Source organism: Lepidochelys kempii, chromosome 2 (genome assembly GCF_965140285.1).
Source record: "Lepidochelys kempii isolate rLepKem1 chromosome 2, rLepKem1.hap1, whole genome shotgun sequence".
Taxonomy (NCBI): Eukaryota; Metazoa; Chordata; order Testudines; family Cheloniidae; genus Lepidochelys; species Lepidochelys kempii.
In genome coordinates, this window is record NC_136381.1 from 242,988,903 (window position 1) to 243,011,763 (window position 22,861).

Consider the following 22,861-nt stretch of genomic DNA (forward strand, 5'->3'; position numbering starts at 1 on the left):
GGAAATCCATTTCCTAGTACACATTTTGTTTGTTTTGAAGATAAAACAAAAATGCAACTTATACCAAAAATAGACAAGTGAATAAATAAAACCACAGAACAGTCCATGCAAATGAACATTCCAGGGCTTGGTCTAAAATCATAGAGCTGGATCATACATAGCAATGGGAGTAAAACCCCTTGAAAGTCCCAAACATGGCTTATTCCCTCCCCCATTAATAGTTCAAAGTCAACTTGCCTTCTTACTTACATATCCTGACCCTACAATTGAACCCAGCTGGAAAGAGGCCTGTGCCCATCTAGAACCCAAATAAAGTTGACGGGACTTCATCCATATGGACTTGACTGGAGGGTCAGGCGCTATTCTCTTGTTGCATGCACTTCCCCTCCTTCCCCACCCTGACCGCATTCAGCTCCAGCTATTTAGCTTATCCAAGAGAAAGCTAAGAGGTGACTTGATCAGTGTCTCTAAATACCTATGAGGGATGAAGATTTCTGATCGTAGAAGGCTCTTTACTAGTGGACAAAGTCATAAAATCTAATGCCTGGAAGCTGAAGTTAGACACATTTGAATAGAATTAAGGTGCAAATTTTTAAGTGAAAATAATTAGGCACTGGAACAATTTACCTGGGGATCTGCCATCAAAATTAGAGGTCTTTCTAGAAGATATGCTCTAGCTCAACCAGACTTTACGGGCTATACAGAGGAAATGCAGGGTGAAAAAAAATCTATGGCATGCATTATACAAGAAGGCAGATGAGATGATCATAGATTTGATTTCCTATCTAAGTCAGATGACTTGAGCCTCTGGTATCCCATTAATCAAATTCTCCCACAAGTATTACTGTATAGTTTTTCATGCAAGTGAAACCAATATTTTTAAATATATATGTATACATCTTCGAAGCATGAATTGAACCACCAAGATGTGTACATTCCTATATTAACAATCATCTCATTGCAGTAACCCACATGATTCCTAGTCCTACATGCTCTGTCATTTTTGTAACCCTCTGTCATTTTGTCACATCTAAAAGGCAGGCCCCAATTATGCAAATGACTTGGGCAGACAGGCTCCCGCATCCACTTCACTGAAGTTGCACATAGATGCAGATGTCTGCCTAGACACAGCCAATTGTAGGATTGGTGCCTAAGAAAAATTAAATCAGTGAGACACATACGTGCTTAAAGTTAAGCATGTGCACAGATCTTTGAAAGAATGGTGCTTTTGTTTGGAACTGTAAAAAAAACATTAAAAATAACAGATGAGAGCATATTAGTGAGTTTAATAATAATGATTTTCATTATGCTAGATGCCGTAGAAATAAATCGTAAAATACAGTCCTTATCCCAAAGAGTTTACAATCTTAGATGCTGAATCCTGCAGGCAGTTGTATATTGACAAGATCCCTGTGCTTGCACAGAACTCCACTGTCTTCAATGTGGCACCATGTAGGTGTGGGTTTCTACCCACATGTAGCCTGTTGCATGATCAGGACCTTAATAGATATCTTGTCATCAGGGTAACTTACCGCCTCCTACATGGGACTCATCTTGTAGCATCCTTATCACAGAACTTGAAGGAGCTTAGAATTTTGCAGAAGGTACTCAGCACCCAGTTGGACCCATTTTCTTTTTTATACATTCTCTCCACCAGCAATCCATACAGACAATAACAAGTACTTCCTACACCACTTCAGGCTATTGTCTAAATTCATAAGTAACAGGATGAAGACTATGATAGATGTTTATAAAAATCTCTCTACTTGCATTTCTAGGTGACGTATATAGCAAAATGTGAACCGGCATGTCTAAAAGGAAGAATAATAGCTGAGCTGGTTTAGTGACAGATACAGTTGGGATGATTCCTTTTTTGCTACATAACTGAGCAGAATGCAAATAATAAAATCTGCTCTGTGTGTCACACTGATAAAAAGGAGAGGTGTTGGAGGAAAAAACAAACAGAACAGTTTTTCCTGACTGATGAAGGACAAAGTGAATGGCAACACTCGGGGAAGCATGCTTGGTTTGTAAAAGCAGAAAGCCCATTCATATTGCCTCTACTGATACAACCAGCTTGGAGCTGTCAGTGGTTTTAAGAAACAAAAGGAACTAAGAACATTTTCTGCTCCAGCTGGATAGAGAAGCTTCAGAAAAAGATCAATCAATCACAGTTTCATGAGGAAAAGAGACAGAACAGTAGTATCATGAGGATCAGAAAGAGGTCCAACAGATTTGGATGCCAGATTACAGTCATGTATGGGCAGTCCCTGCATCAATATAAGCACATATTATATTGTGGGGTTTGTTTTTTTCCTTTAGATTAATTTAAAAATTAAATAAAATTTTATAAAACATTATTTGGACGCTATCAAGTTATTTGTTTTATTGGGATGCTATCATGTTTTTAAAATGAATTTTTTCCTCCTTTAGAAATGCCATCTCATATTAAATAATTTACTTTTCATTACTAATAGTGTTTATGATCTTTACATATAACTCAGCTTCGATAATAAAAGCAGACTGGTCAGTGTCACTTTCCGTCTTTTATGATGCAGTGTTCGGCTTGTTAACACTGCAGAAGTACATCTAACCCAAACAAGCATTTTATTGGCTGGGGGCGGGGGGTGGAATCATGAGACACAAGGTGAGTGAGGTAATAGCTTTTATTGGACCAACTTCTGCTGGTGAGAGAGGCAAGCTTTCACACATCTAAAATTGTGTAAGCTCAAAAACTTCTCTCTCTCTCTCATCAACAGCAGGTGGTCCAATAAAAGCTATTACCTCACCCACCTTCCCTCTCTAATGCCCCGGAACCCACACAGCTACAACAGCACCGTATACAAAAACTCAGAAGGGCATTTATGTTGAATTCAGATATTGTAAAAGTTTTTTTTTTTAAAGAAACACATATATTTTGAGGCAGAACTGACCCAGCAGTGTCCCTTTAAGCAATTCTTCAAACAAACTCCATATGGAAATGTAACTGACTTTTAAAAAACAACAGAAGTGACTCCTATTGTCCATTTCTGGAAGCACCGTCCACTTACAGTGCAGCACTTACCACCAGGAATAGTCCCATTGTCTTCAGTGGACCTATACACTGTGGTAAGTCTTGTGGCCTATTACTAAGCATTTACAAGATCAAGCTCTTCGAGAGACTAGAAAAGTCAAGCAGGGTTTCAAAATAAAGCATCAGTGTGTACACTGGCAGGAATGCAAAGTTTAAAACAGAAGAATCCATTCCATTAGCTATTTAATTCAAGAGAAAGGTAAAGCAAATTTAGCATCTTCTGACTTGGCACAAGTTACTGTTGATGTAACTGGATATACTACAGAATACAGGAAACTCAATATTTACTTTAAGCATACAGTCACTGTTTGCCAAAAATATATATATTGTGTCACATTTGCAAATTAAAAATTATAGGGACTTTGATTTCAACAAACTGTCTGCACATACTTTGAAAACATATTGTACTGGCCTTGGATAAGATTCAAATACCATCAAGTAATATAATGCTGCTGTGATTAATATATCTTAAATGAAGACATGAGGGTATTCGTAAGACAACAGCACAACCGTTAGCTGTGCACTGCATATCGTGTACAGGCATATGCTGAAGACAGTTATGTAGACAAAATGAGCACTCAAATTGCACTAGAAGGTGTTTTGCCATACTACAATACTCTATAGTGGCTCAGTAGAGTGACCACTTTTCAAGAAATCCAACAGCAATGATTTTATTATTTGGGTTTTTTTAACCTAATGGTTTAATTATTGCTATTTCAATAAAACACAGTCTTAGAGGATGTCACAGAGACAAAAGAAATGAAGTTCGTGTGTTATTTATTTACACCTTTCTTCAGGGGGTAACGGACAATCTCTTTCCCTGTAACCAAGCAACCGCCTCCTGAGCGGCCACTCTGACTCCCTCAGTTTCTCCTTCTCACAGAACTCTGCAAAAACACCACCCAGTCCATCATTTTAAAGCCTAGTTCTCTCTCCTTGACTCAGAAGTCCCCAGCCCCCTAACCCAGCTCCAGGAAGGAATCCAAACAGACCCTTTACTCCCTGCAGGATCAGCACTTGTAGCTTCAGCTACTTTCCAAACTTCTGTCTTGCATTGGCCTCTTGGCTTACCTAACTAGCTCCTCACTCACTCTCACTCAGGACTCTTCTTTATATCCCTAGGCCTGGCCCAAGATAGTTACCTGACCTCAGTCATTACTACTCATCCTCCTCCCCTGGGGAGATGAGCTAAACTTGTTTCAGGTGGACCTCAGACCATTTCCCCCTAAGGGGCCCAGCCACCCTGTGACATTCCCTTACAATAGGAAACTGCCCACGAACCAAAGGTAACAACTGAGATTACAAAAATAAAATTAGAGCATAATGGGATGGAACCAGTGTGAAAGATGTAAAGCAAGTAAAATATATTAAAATATAACAATACCTCTAGTTATATATACATACGTGAACACACACAGTTTGTAGGGAAGGGAAGGTGGTGTTATATTTAAGATCAATTGCAAGAGCTAGAGCAAACAGCACCAGACCAGATATTAAAAAGGTGGGAAACTAACTGAACAGAATGATAAAACTGGCATTGATGGAGGTCACATGACATGTAGGAAGACAGCTTGTTCCAGATGAAGGAAGCAATGTGAAAAAAGTCACAGTCACGTGGGAGGAGATAAAAGGAACATTAATGGGAACAGGAAGAGCAGAGTACTTTATTACCTTACAATGTGGTGAAATTTGAATGCTACCAGCTTGTTCTTTTTCAGGAGTTTATAACTGAGGTGAGAGACCCTTAACAATAGTGGTATTTCAACAAGTGAGAGAAAAAGATCTTGTGTGATATCAAAGCGATATTTTATAATAGATGTACTGGAGTCATGAATCAGACTATCAAGTCTTATAGCCTTGCTTACCATCGCACATCCTCACTCATATTACAATAGTGTGTCTGTCAAAGGCAAACAACAGATTCTGTAGAACATGGGCTGTATTTAGAAAGCCTTTTTAAATGACACGTTAAAAAGAGAGAAGATGAACAATGACTACAATGTAATCAAAAATTACTGAATAAATTCTTTTGTTTGCATAGCCCACAAGCTCAATCTTTCCAAAAACTGAAGTTAACATTTGTGATATATCCATCTCGTTAACAGACTCTTAATGAAGTCTTCAATGAGAAACAACAACAGCGAGCTATAGTTTTTCTGAACATTACCATATTTTTTCTTTTTCTACAGAGAGGTACCACCTTCCAAACTCAAATGTTTGTGTTTTAAGGAGCCATTTTAGAGTGAAATTATAACCTATCAGCTGCCCATTTGTCCTTTCTTGCCATGCTTCCCATGCCATGCTCTATTGCCTCCATGGGACCCCCACAAATATGTTTGGCGCCAAGCCCACGAAAAGTTAATCCAGCCCTGCGCACTCCATGCATGGAAAGGAGATGAAGGCGAGTTGCTTGGCTGAGGAGTGGGTACCACTCTCTCCTCTCACAGATTGCTACAACTCCCCGTTTCCCTACTACCACCATAACAGTCCTCAGCACATCCCCTTCTCCTTGTGACAGGTGTCCTGGTAGGCCACTTCGAAGTTCTGGTCATCCAACCTTGTATTTATGCAAAGATTTCTAGTTTTCTTCCATGCCACAAGTAGAGGGAGTTGAGAATTATTATTGGTGATAGCAGCACCACTGGTACTACCATCTGCAAGCAGCGACAAACCCCAAACAATGAGCCCCATAATTTTACATGTAGGCAAACTTATGCAGACATAACTATTTTACTCTACTATGTATCACCTCTTGACCTCACCATCATTTCTTACCAATATCAACTGAATGTTACGGCCTTTAATAAACGCTTTTGGTTTTCAACTGAAAGCTGCCATAATTGGAATACTGTCTGTACTAAAAGCAAAATTCCAGCACTTTAACACCAAAATTAAGCCTTTTAATTCCTCTGTAACTGACTGACTAGACAAACATTCAGAAATAAGTCAGGGCAACATCTGCTACTTTGGGCCAAATTTATCATGGTCGTAACTCCACTGGCTTCAGAGACATTACAACCAGGTAATCTGGCAGCTTGTGTTTTGCATACCATTTACTAACATCTGGCATCAGACAGCTACATCACATTAAAACTAAGCTGAAATGTTTTGCCCTAATTCTGATTTAGAAACATGTAGGCAGGTATACAATTCTGGATTCAATATTCTCACTGCCAAGTATTACACACTACATAAAATCTCTACAGTAACGTTAGTACATTTAGAACTGTGAAAGGAATTCTAACCAAAGTAAAAAGTAAGAAGACAAAATTTAACAAAACACAGAGTCCAAATACAAGAGGGAAACTAATTTCGTCTTCAATTTGCTGATGCTACTGCAAGACATTGTCCTCTCATGGACTGGCTGCATGTGGCACAAGAGTTTTTTCATATGGACTGCAAAACAATATCAGTGGTGACGCTGGAACAACTTTTTGTAGTGGGGGTACTGAAGGCAGAAACCATGTATTTGTGTTTTTCTTAGTACTTCAAGCCAGGGGGTGCGGCAGCACCCCAGCATCCCTAGTTCCAGCACCTGTGAGCATCAGCATAAAATACAGCAGTGTTTTCCCACATCTTTACCAGAGGGGAAGGACAGTCATGTGACCTAATCAGTCACAGAAAAGGGAGTAAGTCTGCCTTTAATTTCCAACTTGACCATGAAATTCTCATGTAGTCTCAAGCAAGTCCCTTATCTCTGAGGGTATGTCTACACTGCAAATTAGACTCCTGCAGCTGGCCTGAGAGCGCTCACTTAGGTTGGTGGGGCTCAGGCTAAGGGACTGTTTGTTTAACTGTGGTGTAGACATTCGGGTTCAGGCTGCAGCTCAAGCTCCGGGACCCTTCCATCTTGCAAGGTCCTAGAGCTTGCGCTGTAGCCCGAACCCAAACATTTGCACACCAGTCAGTCAGTTTTAAAGGCAAAAAATTTTTAATAAACTCTTTCCTTACGTATCCAGCACTTTTAAGGTAGTTTTATTTAATAAAATTAATTAAATGCTGGTTTGGGGCATTTTTAATTCAATTTGAATTTCCACCCAATAGAACTTGACAAAATAATCCCAAGAAAGAAAGAAATGCATCTTTCACCATTTTCTAACATAATAAAAATGTTAAAATTAAGCCATTATGTAACTTAACTTAAGTTATACTCTATCTATATACATTTATTTATGAATCTGAGGGTGTATATCCTCCCAGTCAGCAAAAAGAAGTATCAAATTTAGCATAAAGGCCACATACATTTAGGCCAGGTCTATACTTAAAATTTAGGTCAACAGAGATATAGCATTCAAGGGTGTGAAAATCCATACTCCTGAGCTCTGTAGCGATGCCAACCTAACCCTCAATATAAACGCAGCTTGGTCAACGGAAGCTTAGTTAGTGTGACTCTGGGAGGTGGTATTCCTTCAGCAACAGAAAAAACCCTTCCATTGCTATACTCTGAGTTAAGACCATAGCTGCTGTAGTGCCCATAGAGTAGACACGGCCTTAGTTAAAAATCAACACGTTTTAATGGTGATCAACGAATGAGATTCAACCTCTCTTTTGGAAAATAACTAAAAAGTACGTATACACTAGATTATTGAAATCTATTTAAATCAGCAAGCAAGAAACCTTGATTTAACCCTGACACCCACCCTCCATTCTCATCCATATCCTCTTCCACCTACCCACTTACAGTCTCTCTCTCTAGTTAGGAGGCATAGCTGTTGGCATTTACACACACTGTGACTCCTCTCTGTGGTTTCATCCAGAGCAGCTCCCTCTAGCATTGCAGCTTGTTCCCACAGAAATGCTAGGGAACTGCTCAGGAATACTTTAGCAGGGAGGCAGAGAGCTTACACCCCATCAGCCCCGACCCTGGCCACAGGGGGTAGGGACTTTAAGAGTGTGAAGATCCTATTTCATTTGTTTTATACTTGAACTTGCCTTTGAACCAAATTGGGCAATGAGAAAGGCATCCTCCCTTTCAAATCATAGGATTGGTGAAAGAGGGCTAACTAGATATTTCCTACCTTTTGATCATGGGATTCATCTGATGCTTCAGAAAACTGGAAGACACTGTAACTTATTTGTTAAATGGCAATTGTAGCATGTAATTTCCCCATTCATTAGCATGTAAGGAGCTGTATGCCAATACTCAGAGCTTGCAGACACTTGGACATTCACTAAAATAGCTATTCCAGAATAAGTGTCCACCAGGGGGGGTGGAGGGGGAGTGTTATACTAAAATAACTGTATAACTATAACTATTCCAGAATAACTATATTATAATGTAGATATGTCATAAACAGATCACACATATTTCCTGTGTAACCAAGGGTAGTTTTATACATACACATTATCCAGTGCTTGAAGATCAATACAGCATTTATATTTCCTTCAACCGTGGAACACATACTATTCAACCAACTACTATTAAAGGAACTGGCGAAGGGGACACATCTTGCAAAAGTCTATGAACATCTGCCCTGCAGAAAGCGGCACATTAGAACCACCCAAGAGGGAAAAGCCTGTATTTTACATTTTACTACAACCTGCTCCCAGTCTTAAAGATTTGAAGTGTGATAGAATTCTATCAGCTAAATTCTCCTAATTGTCACAGAATGGGCCTGAGGAGCAACGAAATGCCATTTTTCCCATTCAAATACATCGCTACACTGAACTTAATTATTTGTGCATGAGGCTCTACTCTAAAAAAAAAAAAAAAGCCATTAAAACAACTTTTCTTACTACTTTCTACTTCTATTAGCACTTCCAAGTCAACAGTTATGGGGAAAGCCTCTACTGTTGCTGGCTCAACATCTGTTGATGTTAATGAAGCTCTTAATTACAGGGCTAAATTCTGCCCTCTGATAGCTCTGCATGATTCCAGTGAAGACAGTCTGGCAGCAAATATAATGAGGGCATAATTTGTTCTGCAGAACCTTTATTATTTGTGATGATGCAAAGACAGAAAGAACATAGCTTGTCTTTCAGATCCCAGGTTGGGTTTGTAGTACTGGCTCTTAAGGGAAGAGGGGAATTCTCTCTCTCTCTCTCTCTCACACACACACACAATCCTGACGTCTTTTAAAGTCCCTGGCAAAACTCCCATTCACTTCAATGGGGCTGAATTTCACCCTCCCCATATCTTTTAACCTGTACATTGTTTAAATATGGAAATAACTGACAAAAAATATGGATCTCCACAATGCCAGTTCACAGACATTTCAGAATATAGTCACATTTTAAACTCAAACATTAAGGGAAAAGACATTCACTTCAATCAGAAAACTCAGAAGCCAATTTCTGAGTGAATCTGAAATAGTTATTCGGCAATATGTCTTTGATACACACTTTATTGGACCACTCACTTCAACTTACCACAGCCCTAAGAGCAAGAAGGTGTAAAGTAGTGGACTGTTTCTCTTTGCTAGAGAGGCTAGAGGCATTATTTGTGCTTACAAAGATTGATTACAATTACAGCGGACCCTCGCTAGAGTGCGAATCGCTATAGCACGGATTCGCATACAGCGTGGTCCCGGCAATGGATCCCAAATTTAAATATTTAATTTGGGATCCATGGTAACGCGGTCCCCACGTTAATGTGGTCCCACGCATGGATCCCAAACCCCGCGTTCTAGCAAGGGTCCCGTGTATGATGTGTGCCCTTTCAAACACTACATTAAAGAGAACCTCCTGATCAATCAGTCAGGTGATGCAATAGGCCACTTACTGAAAGGCATGTGATTTGAAAGCTCTGCTGCATCTTTTATTCTTCAATTTAATTGCCGTATTAATTACACAGATTAATTAAAAAGTGGCTTTCACTGAAATGAAATTAGGGGTTGATAAAGTAACAAAAAATCCAAGATAATATTAACTTTTTAGAAAGCAACTAGTGGAAAAATGCTAAATAAAAAAACAATTATTCACAATATGTGCTATTTTCTCCAGACAAGATTCCCATTATTTTTAATAAAATGCAGCAACTATCACCACTATACAGTTGTTGGAGAGACTGGAGTGACAACTTTAATGTCTTTTGTAATTGCAATGGCAAGTGCCACGTCCTAAAAGTTTCAAAAGTGACTAGTAAGTTAGCCCATCTTGAGGCAGCTATAAAGAGCATATTTTCACAATATCCTAAGCACCCACCTTCCTTCAAAGAAAAAAAATCCATCTGCTTTAAGGTGACAAAATTGGGGCACACAAAATCAGTACCCACTTCTGAAAATTTAGGGGCATGTCTCTCTATATAGTTGTCTCGAAGGCTGAAACAGCTTCTTCATATGCTACTTCAATCTAGTCTATCAGCAATACAATAAATATTATACTCAATTAAAAACACCCAGAAAATAGGTTGTTCATTTTACGAGATGGCCTTCAATGGTTTATAACCTCAGTAAATAAATTATTTTAATAAATTTTCATTCAACTACAAATTGAATAATCCTTTCCATTTTACCTTGCCCCATTATATTCAAGACCACATAGGCACTGAGTTATTAAAGGGTAATGAATTTAGAACGACCAGAAAGACCACTTTCTGCAGCAAATTTTAGTCAAATACAATAACTGGCTTAATAAATGTTTACAATATACTTGAGACAGAGGACTAGTGTCCATGCATGTGCAATTACTCATCCACCCTGAGGGCACTCTCATAGAAGGGGTTTCCACACAGTTCTATTACTTCACCCCTGCATGATCCTCAGGAAGTGAGGCCATGGGGAAGAAAACAAATGATATGGGCTGTGGGGCCATCAATAACCTGATCACACATAGCCCTACATCTCATTTTTATCAACCATGGACCACGAAAAAAGTGCACTATAATAACTAAGATAACTGAATTTTGATATCAGGCTGAAATATAGAGTGTTCAGAAAAATACTTAGAAGCTCCCTCTATTTGTTTAGACTTCTCCAAACGTTCAAAAAAATACAGCAGTAAATTCAAGTTAATTAGTTCATTTTCAATAGTAAACTTACAAGCAAAATTAATCTACGGTCAATTTAACATCCTATTAAACTGACCACAGATTAATTTTGCTTGTACGCTTACTTTCCATGTTTCAACTCTCTCTTTCACTCAAAATAGGGGTCCATTCTGGCAAAGGGAACTGCCTCAAGCACTCTTACTTCCACAGACAACAGGATCAGGTCCAAAAGCTTCATTTGGTAAAGACGGTTATGTACTTAACCAATGATACAATACCAAGTTTACCTATTTTAGCCTGGGTCTAAGGGCTTAGTTTGTAGGGCTCCACCTGGCCACGACTGCTGCATGATAAAGCTCAATGAAAAGTTTATGAAGTATTTACTTCACGGAAACATCCCAATGGAGTAGGTGATGTTTTGCAAAACACTGAGCACAATTCCATTTTAAAAGCCTATTAGTAGCTGGCTTTGGTTTAGCAAACCATTATGTTCTTAATGGAGAGAGACTATTTCAATGTCAGAAACTTAAAACATACCATGGATATCTCAACGAATTGCACTACATTGCTCGTGCATGTGGGGTAGGAAATTTTGCAATGCAGATGCTGTCTAGGTGACAAAAAAGGTACCTTTTTTCAATCCTGTTAATTCACTACACTTAATTCACAACCCTATCTGTGGCCTTTTTTCATCTAGACATTGAAAAAGATTCCTCCCCCCCCAAAGTGTGTTAGCATAATTTGAAACACCTTTGAACATTCTGTGTACACACGGTGTAACACCTTTAAAAATCACATTCCCTGGCTGTATGGTAACCTGAAGCCTAAGTTAGATAGAGTAACACACAGCTGCAGAGTTAAGGGTAACACTGAGCCCTTTGTTTTTTCACTTGATATTTTACACATTTTTCCAGCAGTTACTTAATTTAAAATGGGACTTCAAACTACATTTCCTTGAGTGGTCAACCATTACAAAATTGTAATAGAAAATATCCATCAATTTGTGCTATAGAATGCGTTTTGTTTTAAAATTAAACATGAAAAAACTATTCCTGTGAATTAATATATCTGTATCAAAGTGTGGTTATCAATCTGAAGAGAGGCTCTGAAAATGGCATGAAGTGAGGTTCAACATTTTCCCCTCTCTTGCTGATCTAACTTCTCGAATTTGTTCGGCTTGAAAAATCAAAGAAATTTTTCTAGCCTCCAGTGCTGAAATTTCAAATCCAAGGATGAGTTTAAGTGTTCTGTTCTCACATCATCATCAGTGGAAGAGATTCTGCATGCTCATTTTAGCTAACAATTTTGTGATGATACACAAGGCAGAAGACATTTGAGCTCTTTTCTCCTCCACTTCATTAGCCTTCCAAGGCCAACATGAGCAAAAACATCATCTCTTCCAGAAAAGTAAATAATATGCTTCAGGGCACACACAAGGCCAAATCTTTTACCCTCACACATTAAGTGACAGTATAGCCAAGTAATCCTTTCTGCACTTGCCATGGAGAAGCAGTTTGGAGCAGGGATGGGACATGGATAGTGAATCCCACTAGCCCCAGCAAAAGTTGCCTGCATATCTTTGTGCTGAGTCATCTACAGAGCTGAGTTCTCTGGCTTGCAAGGGAATGATTCCTAAAAATCTTGCCTCCAACCAGAAGAATCACACCTGCTCCACCATGCCTGGGGCCTTTTAACAACATAGCGGAAAGTAGGGTTTTTTGCACAGAGAACAAATAAGTTAACTAACAAGACGTCAATTTGCTGACCATAACTGCACTTTACACTTCAGTGGGCTTTTCTGTGATCAATTATGGATCACAACTGCACAATATTTTCATCTTTCAACATTAGCCTCATACTCTGAGCTGAACAACAGTTTATCACCTCTCTGCTGCCAACAGGGTGATCCAAATTCAAGAGTAGGATAAAATTCTTGTGCCTTCAGAGCCTATGTGCTTTACAGAGGTTAAATACTCATTCACTAGGAAAGGCTGCGCCACCATTGAAATTCCACCTCTGTCAGTATTTGGTAACTGGCTGCTTTCCCAATGCTTCCAGCTGCAGGCAAGCAGTCTTCACGGGGAGGCAACAGAGGAGAAACTGACAGCACATGCACACACAAAAAAGTACATTTTAAAAATGCAAACACTGTTCAATGCAACAGATTCTTGAAACCAAATGAGTTCAGATCTTGTTATTCCAGTTAGCTAATTTACTAATGAAGCCAAAGCAGCTGGTACATCAAATTATTAGGAAATAAAAAAAAACTGATAGCAATCTATCCATAGTGCTCAAACCTTCAGACAGGTTTTTGTTTAAATCTATCATCACTCAGGAAGAGTGCTCATTTTTTAAAGTACCATTTCATAATTAATTAAATCCTTGCCCCTCTCCATTCAGAATAAACTCTGGAAACTCGAAATACGTTATTCCTTTATCTCACATGCGTTACATGTACACATTGGTTTGTTATTGCATATTTCTCCTAAGTAGGATATTGCCACTGATCTTTAATAGAGAAGACATAAGTTACTTGGCACTTGTTTTGGGGGAATGAAGTAGTAATCAAGGGACTTTGTAAGCCGATACAAAAAAGTGGGGTACAGTGGAACAATTTTTAGCTTAGCAACTCTGGCTAATTTTCTTCAAAAAACGTGAAATCCTGACAATTATGGTGGACATATTTCCATAGCTAGAGACTCAGAATCTTCTTCTTACTGATTAATCAAAGCAGAAAGAAGTCCAAAAATATTTTTGAATTACTATTAGTTTCAATCTTTATAATCTTCTTCCTAATTAAAGATATATATTCACCCAGAAAGAAGACCACCACCACCCCCTACCCTCCAAAAAAAAAAAAAAAAAAAAAAACATAAGAAGAGGGAAGTATTAGCCTCCAACTCCCCATGTAATGGAACCTGAACCTCTCAGCATCATCAACAGGCTGTGTGTGAAAGCATGTGGAGAGAGTGTGCACATGTAATGTAGTGATTCATTTCTTTCAGTAACATTTTACCCAAACCTCCCCTTGCCCAGTAACATTTTCTCTTTTTTAAAAAATTGTTTTGAAAGAAGTTTGTTACTAATTCCAATCTTCTCATCCCTGTTCTATGATAGATACCCCCATGTCTCTTCATTTTGAATTCTGGAGATTGCATTTCACACACTCCCCTCCTTACCAGTTTTGTTCTTTCCTCCTTCAAGACTTAGACTTTAGCTCTTTCACTTTGTACATTTGTTTACCCATTTCATTCTTTTATCTTGTCTTGCTTCCATATAAACAACTTCTTTGCTTCCCTTCCTCTGCATTCTTTGAAAGGGAATACTCATTAGGGGGGCCCTATTCATGTTCTCATTACCTCAGTCCCTTTCTTTTTGCCAGCCTCCAGGGATATCCCATTTGTTTTCTTCCTCTCTTGTAGAACCGCATCTCTTCCTGAATGCATCCCTTTCTCAGTTTTCCTCTCCCTACTTCCCACAGTCATTCTCCTTCCAGTACTTCCCTAGCCCAGTAAGCATGAAAGTCTTGCAGAGCCAGAGAGACAATGAACTGAAAGGCTAGACAAGTAAATTGCACTAGCACAAAGGAGCACACACGGGGCTATGGCTTTTCAAAAGATGGCCATAATAAAGCAGCAGCTACCCAGGCTCTAATCCTACAAGGTTCTGGGCACCTTTATTTCCCAGCAACATCTGGACTGGGCCCACAATCAAAGTACTACAGTTCTAAAACTGTACCGCCCTGAGGCTGAAATGAGCTATCAGTACCTGCTTTCACTTGCATTTAAGGGCCCAGTCATGCAAGGTACTGCAGGTCATTATTCCCATCTAAATCAATGGGAATGGATACCCCTTAGCACCAGGGATCAGGAGTTTTGTATTGCTGATAGAAGTACTCTGTAAAGTCCCTACGGACACAGGTCATGCTGTTAGTAATGTCAGAATGCAATTTATATTTTCTGTACTGACACTCCCTAACCTAAAACTTCAACCACTCCTCTCTCTTTAGCAGTTATAGTACAAGAACTTCAAAGGCCAAGCACTCTACATTTTACAAGATATTTGGAGAAGGGACCAAATGCTGTTCACTTTTTCAACAGGTCTACTCACAGGAGAAAAGCTCATAGGTATTTAAAAGTCAACAGCTTCTAGGTGTTGGTTTCTCTTTTCTTTATGTGCTAAATGTTCCCAATGTTACAAAAAACACACAAAGAAGAAACTGAAATGGAAAATAAATAACCTTTTCTGTAACCAGTGCCTGTTAACATACAGTATATACAGCAACAAAGAGAGTATACAAATCTTCTTTGATCTAGCGGTAACATCTGGAAACAATTTTAGAAAACAACTAGGGCTACAGTCGAAAAATCTGCAACTGCTAAAATATTTTGATCAGTGAAAGAAACTGGATGTTCCCTGTTAGTTTGAAATTTGTCCATTTCTGGATAGCTTTGGAGTTGGACTCATTTCCCTTTTACTAGTTTGTTAACGACAAACATTACAAGGCTCAAGCCTAGCACTGCTTCTGAGCCCTTTTAAGTTAAATGCCCCTTCTCAGAGATCTGCTGGATAACGTAATTCAGCACTGAGGCAGTTTAATTTTTTATTTGTCTTCCAGCACCAGACTTGCTGAGCCATTACAGTGACTCAACCAACATTTTCTTTGTTACAACTGGGAGGGGTCATCATATACATACATACACACACACCAGATGCCCCAAAATACCTTTCAGAACTTCCTTAGACTGTACTACCTTCCCCCCCGCCCAACCCTTTTGGTTTTGTTACTGCTTGCAAAATATTTCTGAGCAAGAAGAGCTATGCAATGCTCTAGATTTATAGAAAGAAAACTCCATTTTATTTTCAGTGTATTAGGTCAGTACTGTTGCACATTTTATTCAATTTATATTTACATGGAAAAAGTTGCTTTCAGGGAAAAAATGTTTTCTTTTGAAGCAGCTGCTCACTGGCCTAAACAAAAGGAAATTTTAAGGCAACACGAACCTTATTGTCTATATCATCTTCATTTTTTCTTTTTCCTTTTAATCCAGCTTGTTTTGCCTAAAGTCAGTTTAAGTGTACTAAGATGCAAAGATGTCATAGTCTATGGCACAAATAAGAACGTGTTACTTCCAATGGCATTTTTTAAATAAACATCAGCAACTATTATTAGAAAGGTTAAAGTGTAGAGGACTATGAGATTCAAATGGTTTCCCGCTGGTTGAAGCCTATCACCTAGAACAGTGTTTCTCAACCTGGGGGTCGTAAGATGGGCCTGGGCGGGGGCAGGTGTTAGAGGGTAGGAAGCAGGGCAATTGTCTGGGGACCCACAGCACAGAGGCCCTCATGAAGCTAATTTACATGTTTCATCACAAAGCCACAAGCGGGGAACAATTTTTCTTAAGTCCAAAGGGGGTCACCAGCACCAAAAGGTTGAGAGACACTAGCCTAGAACAAGGAAGCCTGGCAACTCCCTACAACCTAAGTACGAACTTTAAACTGATCCTCCAAAGTAGATATAGTGACTGTTCCCCTTAACATGCTAAGTTCTTTCACAGCCCCCACCTCCCGAGCACTGTTTAAAAAGCTATGCAATACCGTTAATAGATTCTGAATAGAGTTTATATATTACACACCGATGTAACTCTCAAACCATTTTTCCCACATGCTCAAATAGATTATTTCCTTCATAAAAGAATATGTATATATTAAGAAGCCCCATAATATTAAGTTAAATAATGTACACTGTATGTGTGGAGTTTTTATACTGTCCAGCTTAAGGAATATATTTATCAGATTGATAAAAAGATGGGTAGGCACCATACTTGTGAGAAACATTCTGATTTTCATGGATTTATTCTAACAATAGTCGATCAGCTATATTCGTTATGAAAAGGACAGTCAAGGGTCCATCTATGTCTGCAAACTGTACACTTATATTTTTAAAATATTTATTTTTCCTAGTCTTTAGGGTGATGAACATGAACTTAATATAAACCAACACAGTGTTTCTTTCCTGAGACTGCAGAAAACTCCAACCCCTCTGCTCCTGCTTACAGCTTTTGCCAAGCAATAGAGCAAAATTAACAGTCAGTTCAGTTTCATTGCTTCTATTCAGACCCACCATCGGTAAAGTGGTCAAGAATCATTCTTACAGAACTATGAGCAGCCATGGAAGTACCCAGTCATTCAAATCAATCTTTGTCTGGGTGACGTGGTAAATTTTTCAAGCATTGCACATCAAAAGTCAAATACTGGACAGATAAATTTCAGCCTCAGGTTATCAACTGAAATGAGTAGCGGGTTCTTTTCCTATTCTGAGGCTAGCTTAGGGTACATTTATTTAGCTTTAAAGGAGGCCCAAGATTTATGCAAACACTGAATTAAGTGATGCCCAATAAAATCAGATTTTTCACTGAAGCAACTGAGCATTTGTCATGTCACTTTTTCTCCTGTGTGCTCTTACTGAGACACCAGAGAACACTTTAGGGTTAGAAGTGACTGTAGTGGTCCCAGCTAAGCTAGCCCTCATAAACCTAGGTTCCAGTTATGCAAAGTGTAGCAGCATACAGTTCCTGAGTGAAGCCACACTCAAGTCAGTGGAGTTCCATGCTGCCACAGCAGTCCATCCATGCACTACACAACGCAGCACCAGGACCCTAGAAATCATGGGCTGGTCTATATCACTAGGACTGAGTTTTTCAGTAATTATTTTGGGGGTGGGGTGGAGGTGAGAAACTGTTTTATGTTGCAAATATCAAAAAAGTGATGGAAATCAGGTATTTTTTTAAAGTCATTATCACTGTATCATAACAGACTATCTTTGAGGGATCAGCTTTTAAACAAACAAACTTATTTTGAAGTGAATGCATGGTTTCTGGTACTTTGTTTCACTTGTGCCACATTGCTAGCACTGATGAGCACATAACAGGAAAAAGTGCAGCACATTCACTAGGAGTACAAATTTCCCACACTCCCTGCCAATGTACTTCAGTTCTAGGCACAAAGCTGAAACTTTCAACTTCGGGAGGCTCAGCTCTCAAGTAGCTGAGACCCCATACCCATTTGATGCTTGACCTTTTTGCTTAGACAGCCAACAATGCCAGTTGTGGCATGTACTCCGATATCCACGAGCATTTAGGGTGCGAGATGACCAATGCACCTCACACAGGTGACCAAACAACTGTCAGATAGCAGATACTTTGTCACTACTGTCCCAGTGTGAATTTAAAACCGACAACTAAGCTTTGTTCCAGATGTTCTATATTACATCGCTATCTCCCACCAAAAAATTTGTTTTGATTTTCTGGGGGAATGAGGGAAAATAGATCTAAGGAACCATTCGAAGCAAGTCTAGAGCCTCATTTTCACTCTCAGACTCGTCACAATCTCTGAAAGTTTCTCTTAAAATCTTTAGGGTGCCAATAGGGGGATTGGAGGCCTTCTTGCTACTATCTCAAGCAGGAGATTACCAGGTGAGATTCTTTGGCTTGTGTTCCGCAGGAGTTCAGATAAGATGCTCAAAATGGTCCCTTTGACCTTAATCTACCTATGAATCACTATTCCCTACCTGGCAGTTTTCAGTACTTTTGGTGGATACCGGCATTGTAGCCTCCAATGAAAGTACACCCATTTGATTCTCTCTCTCTTTGAGGTGTGCCATCAACCACTTGCTGTCTACTGGCCTCTGAAGTGGCTTTGACTCTCTCAAGACTCTCCATGAAATATATTCAACTTCTCATTCTCACGTCCAGTCACACACATCAAACGTTAAGAAAATAATCAACACATATAATTGCTTCCATCATATTCACCTCCAGAATAACTGTGCATTACCTTTTTTATTGTAAACTTTACATTCTTTGGAAATATATAAACACTTACAGTGACAAAAATCAAAGACCAGGCTGGTAGAAATTCAAAAATGAGAACCAAAAAGGGACCTCATACCAAAGCCACTGTAGACTAAAAATACCAAACAGATAATCTGGTCCTCTTTAGAATACATGCCCCAGCTTCTTACAAACATATAACTAACTTTTCTGACAAATTTCAGAATCTTGGGTATTTAAGTCAATCTTTTGGTAAAGTTATTCAACTTGTTCAGTTGCTTGTGCCCTTATCTGTAGGGGTCCATAATACATATTTTAATCTAGTTACTGTGTCAAACAGTTTATTGGCATCAATCCATGTATTTCCTTTGAAAATCATACACACTCCCAAGATACTCTAGCTCTCAACTCATTATTCAGTTATATAGGCCAAGTCTTCTTGTTCTTTTTTCATAATTCATACCCTCAAAGTCCCCCTACAACATTCTGATTGCCACCCTCTGTAACTTTCAAACTCAAAGTCATTACTATAATATTGTGAGCAGAACTACACAAAAACTTCTGCTTTCCCCATAAGTAGGTTTTGGAAAATGTACCCATCACCTACTAGCCAGGGTAAAATGCATTGGTGCAAGTCATAGTGGTTTAGACCAGTGAGCGTTTCTTCATTAGGGGGTCTACATTAGTCAAATTACACTGATGTTGCAATACCAGTGGCTAAAATCCCAATGGAGACACAGCCTTAGAGTCTGCCAAACTTGACTGCATTCTCCAAAGAAAGATTTCTTCTTATCCTGGGCAAGTGGATTGTAAGCCCTGCTTACAATTCAAGAATGCATCATATTGAGAGCTGGGTTTGTTGGGTGGGTTTTTTTGTTTGTTTTAAACTCGTTGAGAAAAAGCAGTTTATATTTCAACTATACAACCTTTATTGGAATATTTTAAAAGATAGAAAAAAATGTTTAGACTTTTCATCACATCGGCATAGGGATGCAGTCCATCATACTAACAAGTTAACCCATATTTAAAGAGAGAGAGAGATTTTCCATCTATAATGGGAAATATTCACAATTAAAATATAAAGGGGACTGATTTACTCATTCCTAATCATAAAATGCAACTACAGAATGATAAAAGGCAATAACCGAAAAAAATGAAATGTGTTATTCATATGCTATTTAATTTTATTTTTTATTTTAATAGTAAGGGTTTATTTTCTGACCCTAATTTCCTGTTTTTAAACAGGTGCTGTTTCCATTCCCACCACTTCGATTCAATTCAAATAATTCCAAGTGAGAAAAATAAAATTAAAATAAAGGTTAAAGATTAAGTTACACACTCAGTATTTTATGAACACATTTGCACACATAATTCCAAACAAGGTCTTTAGTGCCAGAATAACTCCATTGGTATTTCTTGATTTGTACAGTATGCATGTAGACGGCTAGTGTTGTGTTGGCATATCAAAACCACTCTTTGTTTAGATCTACTGCTAGTCACAAACTGAAAACTGTGGAAAGAGAGCTAAGCTCAGTGTGGTTCTGATCCTGAAAAGCCTTACTCATGTGCTTTACACCCTGCAAGCAGCTCTGCTGAAATCACTCAGACTACGCACAATATGGAAAATTAAGCAGGTGCATACATTTTTGCAGGATTGGGGCCTATAGTCTCATGTAAGTGTTAAAACATTATATAAACTTCTATCAGATTTCTGCTTTCCTGCACAAGGCTATAACTGACTCTAGAGTAGTATGTTTTGGAAAAGTCAGAAAAACTTCAAATGATGTCAACATGATACCAAAAATAAATTTAAAAAAAAACATACTTGTTCCCTCAAATATATAACTCATTCTATTCCTTGCCTCCTTTTCTTTTTAAAAAGTGAAGAGCTGTAAAACTGTTGAACTCCAATATAAAAAGACCATCTAATTTACACTAGAAGGGTGGGGCAGTGACCATAAAAATCTGATATTACATACCTAACTATTTCCATATTACTCTCTCATGAACATCCGCACTGTTACTTGGGAAATAGTTGGTAAAAACTATATATATTTATTTACAGAGGCACTCATGGACTCAACACTATATTATCCAACTGTCTCAATGGAAGATCTGCAATGCATATGTCAAACCTCACTTTCAAATTAACAATAGAAAACCCTAAAAGAAAGGCCTGTGGTCTCAGTTGGGGTAGATTAGCATTTTCACAACAGAATTTCCACATAATAGAAGCCATCTCTTTGTAATTAACACCATTCCAACCCCACACAACTGCAACAAAGCTTACCCCGTGCAAAATACACACTGTAAAATAAAAAGCAAACTGGTCCTTTCCAAAACCCAAGATCAAGAGCTCTGAAGGCTAGGAGCGAGCAAAGTTGTAAATTATCTTTAAATAATTGATCTGTCAATACATCACATTTCAGAGGTTCTTAATTTATTTTTTTCCCATAACGTAGCCAAATAACACAGATCTTTTGTCATTGGCCCCTCCCCTTCATTTGCAAACATACAAGCAAACATCCTTCCCACTCATTCTCATATAACTTCCCTGTGTTACATACTGCAATTTGCTCACATGGAAATATAATATTAAGAATGTATTTGTAGCTGTCTTTAACGCAATTTAACAGCTGGAAATAAGAACATGATCCAGTACAATATGACCAGCCAGATATTCATTCCCAGACCAGTTTGGGAACCACAGATTTAATATAATGGTATTAATGTAACATTAATATTGTATAAATTAGGAACCAATCCTGCAAATGTTTACTGCCAGACATAGTCCCATTTAAGTGAGTAGCATTAAGCTCATCAGTCAGGGTTTACAGTGTTGTGTCTTAATTTTAAGAGTGCTTTGGGACATTGTCTTTTATTGGCATATGAAATGCCATGCACATTAATGAAGCTGTATAAATAACTACAGTTGGTATATCGTAAAAAGTTTCACTGAAAGATGTCAAGATGCTATTTCCCTAGTCAATACCATGTGACATTACACTTAAGAGGCATATTAAAAATACACTCAGAAGTAGTGATTGTCCCAGAAAAAAAATCTTCAAGAAAAAGGAAACAAAACAGGGAAACTTTGGTTGCCCCTTTTCCAATACCAGTCATGGGTTTTCTTTGGAAAAAACCCATGCACATCACTTCCAATCCACCAATGCTAATGTCAACAGACTTTAAACTACAGCTTGGTGCAATTTCAAAAAATCTTTAAGTAACAATTTCTAAACTGAAACTCTGCAATCAAGTCCTGCACAGAAAAAAATTTCAGAAAGGTAAAAAATAATTCATACCCAACTACTTGAGCAAAGTTAGTGGTGGGGTGGAGGGGAAGCACTAGCTGAAATTTCATTAAACTGACTGGTCTTTATCAAATAGGTCTGGGAATTAAGTTGATCAGAAATGAAAAATGTTTTGCAGCAAAAAAGTAAAATATTATAAGTGTATACAGATGGGCAGATACAATTGTTTGTAAATGATTATATTTAATCATACACCAACACCATATAGAAACTGTTCCAGACAAGTTGTAATTATTATTAACATCACCAAAAAGCAAGTAGGAAGTCAATTACATTTCCAAACATAAAGGTAATGGATATATTTCCAGCACAGAGGCTCCCTACACTGTAAACTTTTTTTTCGCAATAACTGGAAGAGTAAACGATTCTCTGTGTTGACATGAGCATTTCTGACACAGACAAGAGGGCATCGACTTGCTGTGAAGAATGTGCTGCTTCACATTAGTGATCATCCTAGCAAATAATCCAACAAAACACTCTTTAACCCATCACTAACTTTTTTATTCTGCAGCCCATCCTCTTTCCAGCACCTTTCTGTTCTCCGGTAGTGCAAGGGACATACTACTTTTTCAGATATAAACATTAGATGCCTGTTGTTTTGTGAACTCCACACATTTCACTGCTCTTTTCCTCCTGGGCCTGGAGCAGCCGGGAAGCCTGGGGCTAGATTTGAACTCTTTGGAGTAACTACTGCTCAGGAAAGAGAAATCATTTT

General features: G+C 38.4%; 1 protein-coding gene across 13 annotated transcripts in view; it reads right to left on the minus strand.

The window, feature by feature from the left end:
* PARD3 (par-3 family cell polarity regulator) overlaps positions 1 to 22,861 on the minus strand; it is a 648,369-nt gene that overhangs the window by 624,220 nt on the left and 1,288 nt on the right. The window lies entirely within an intron of this gene.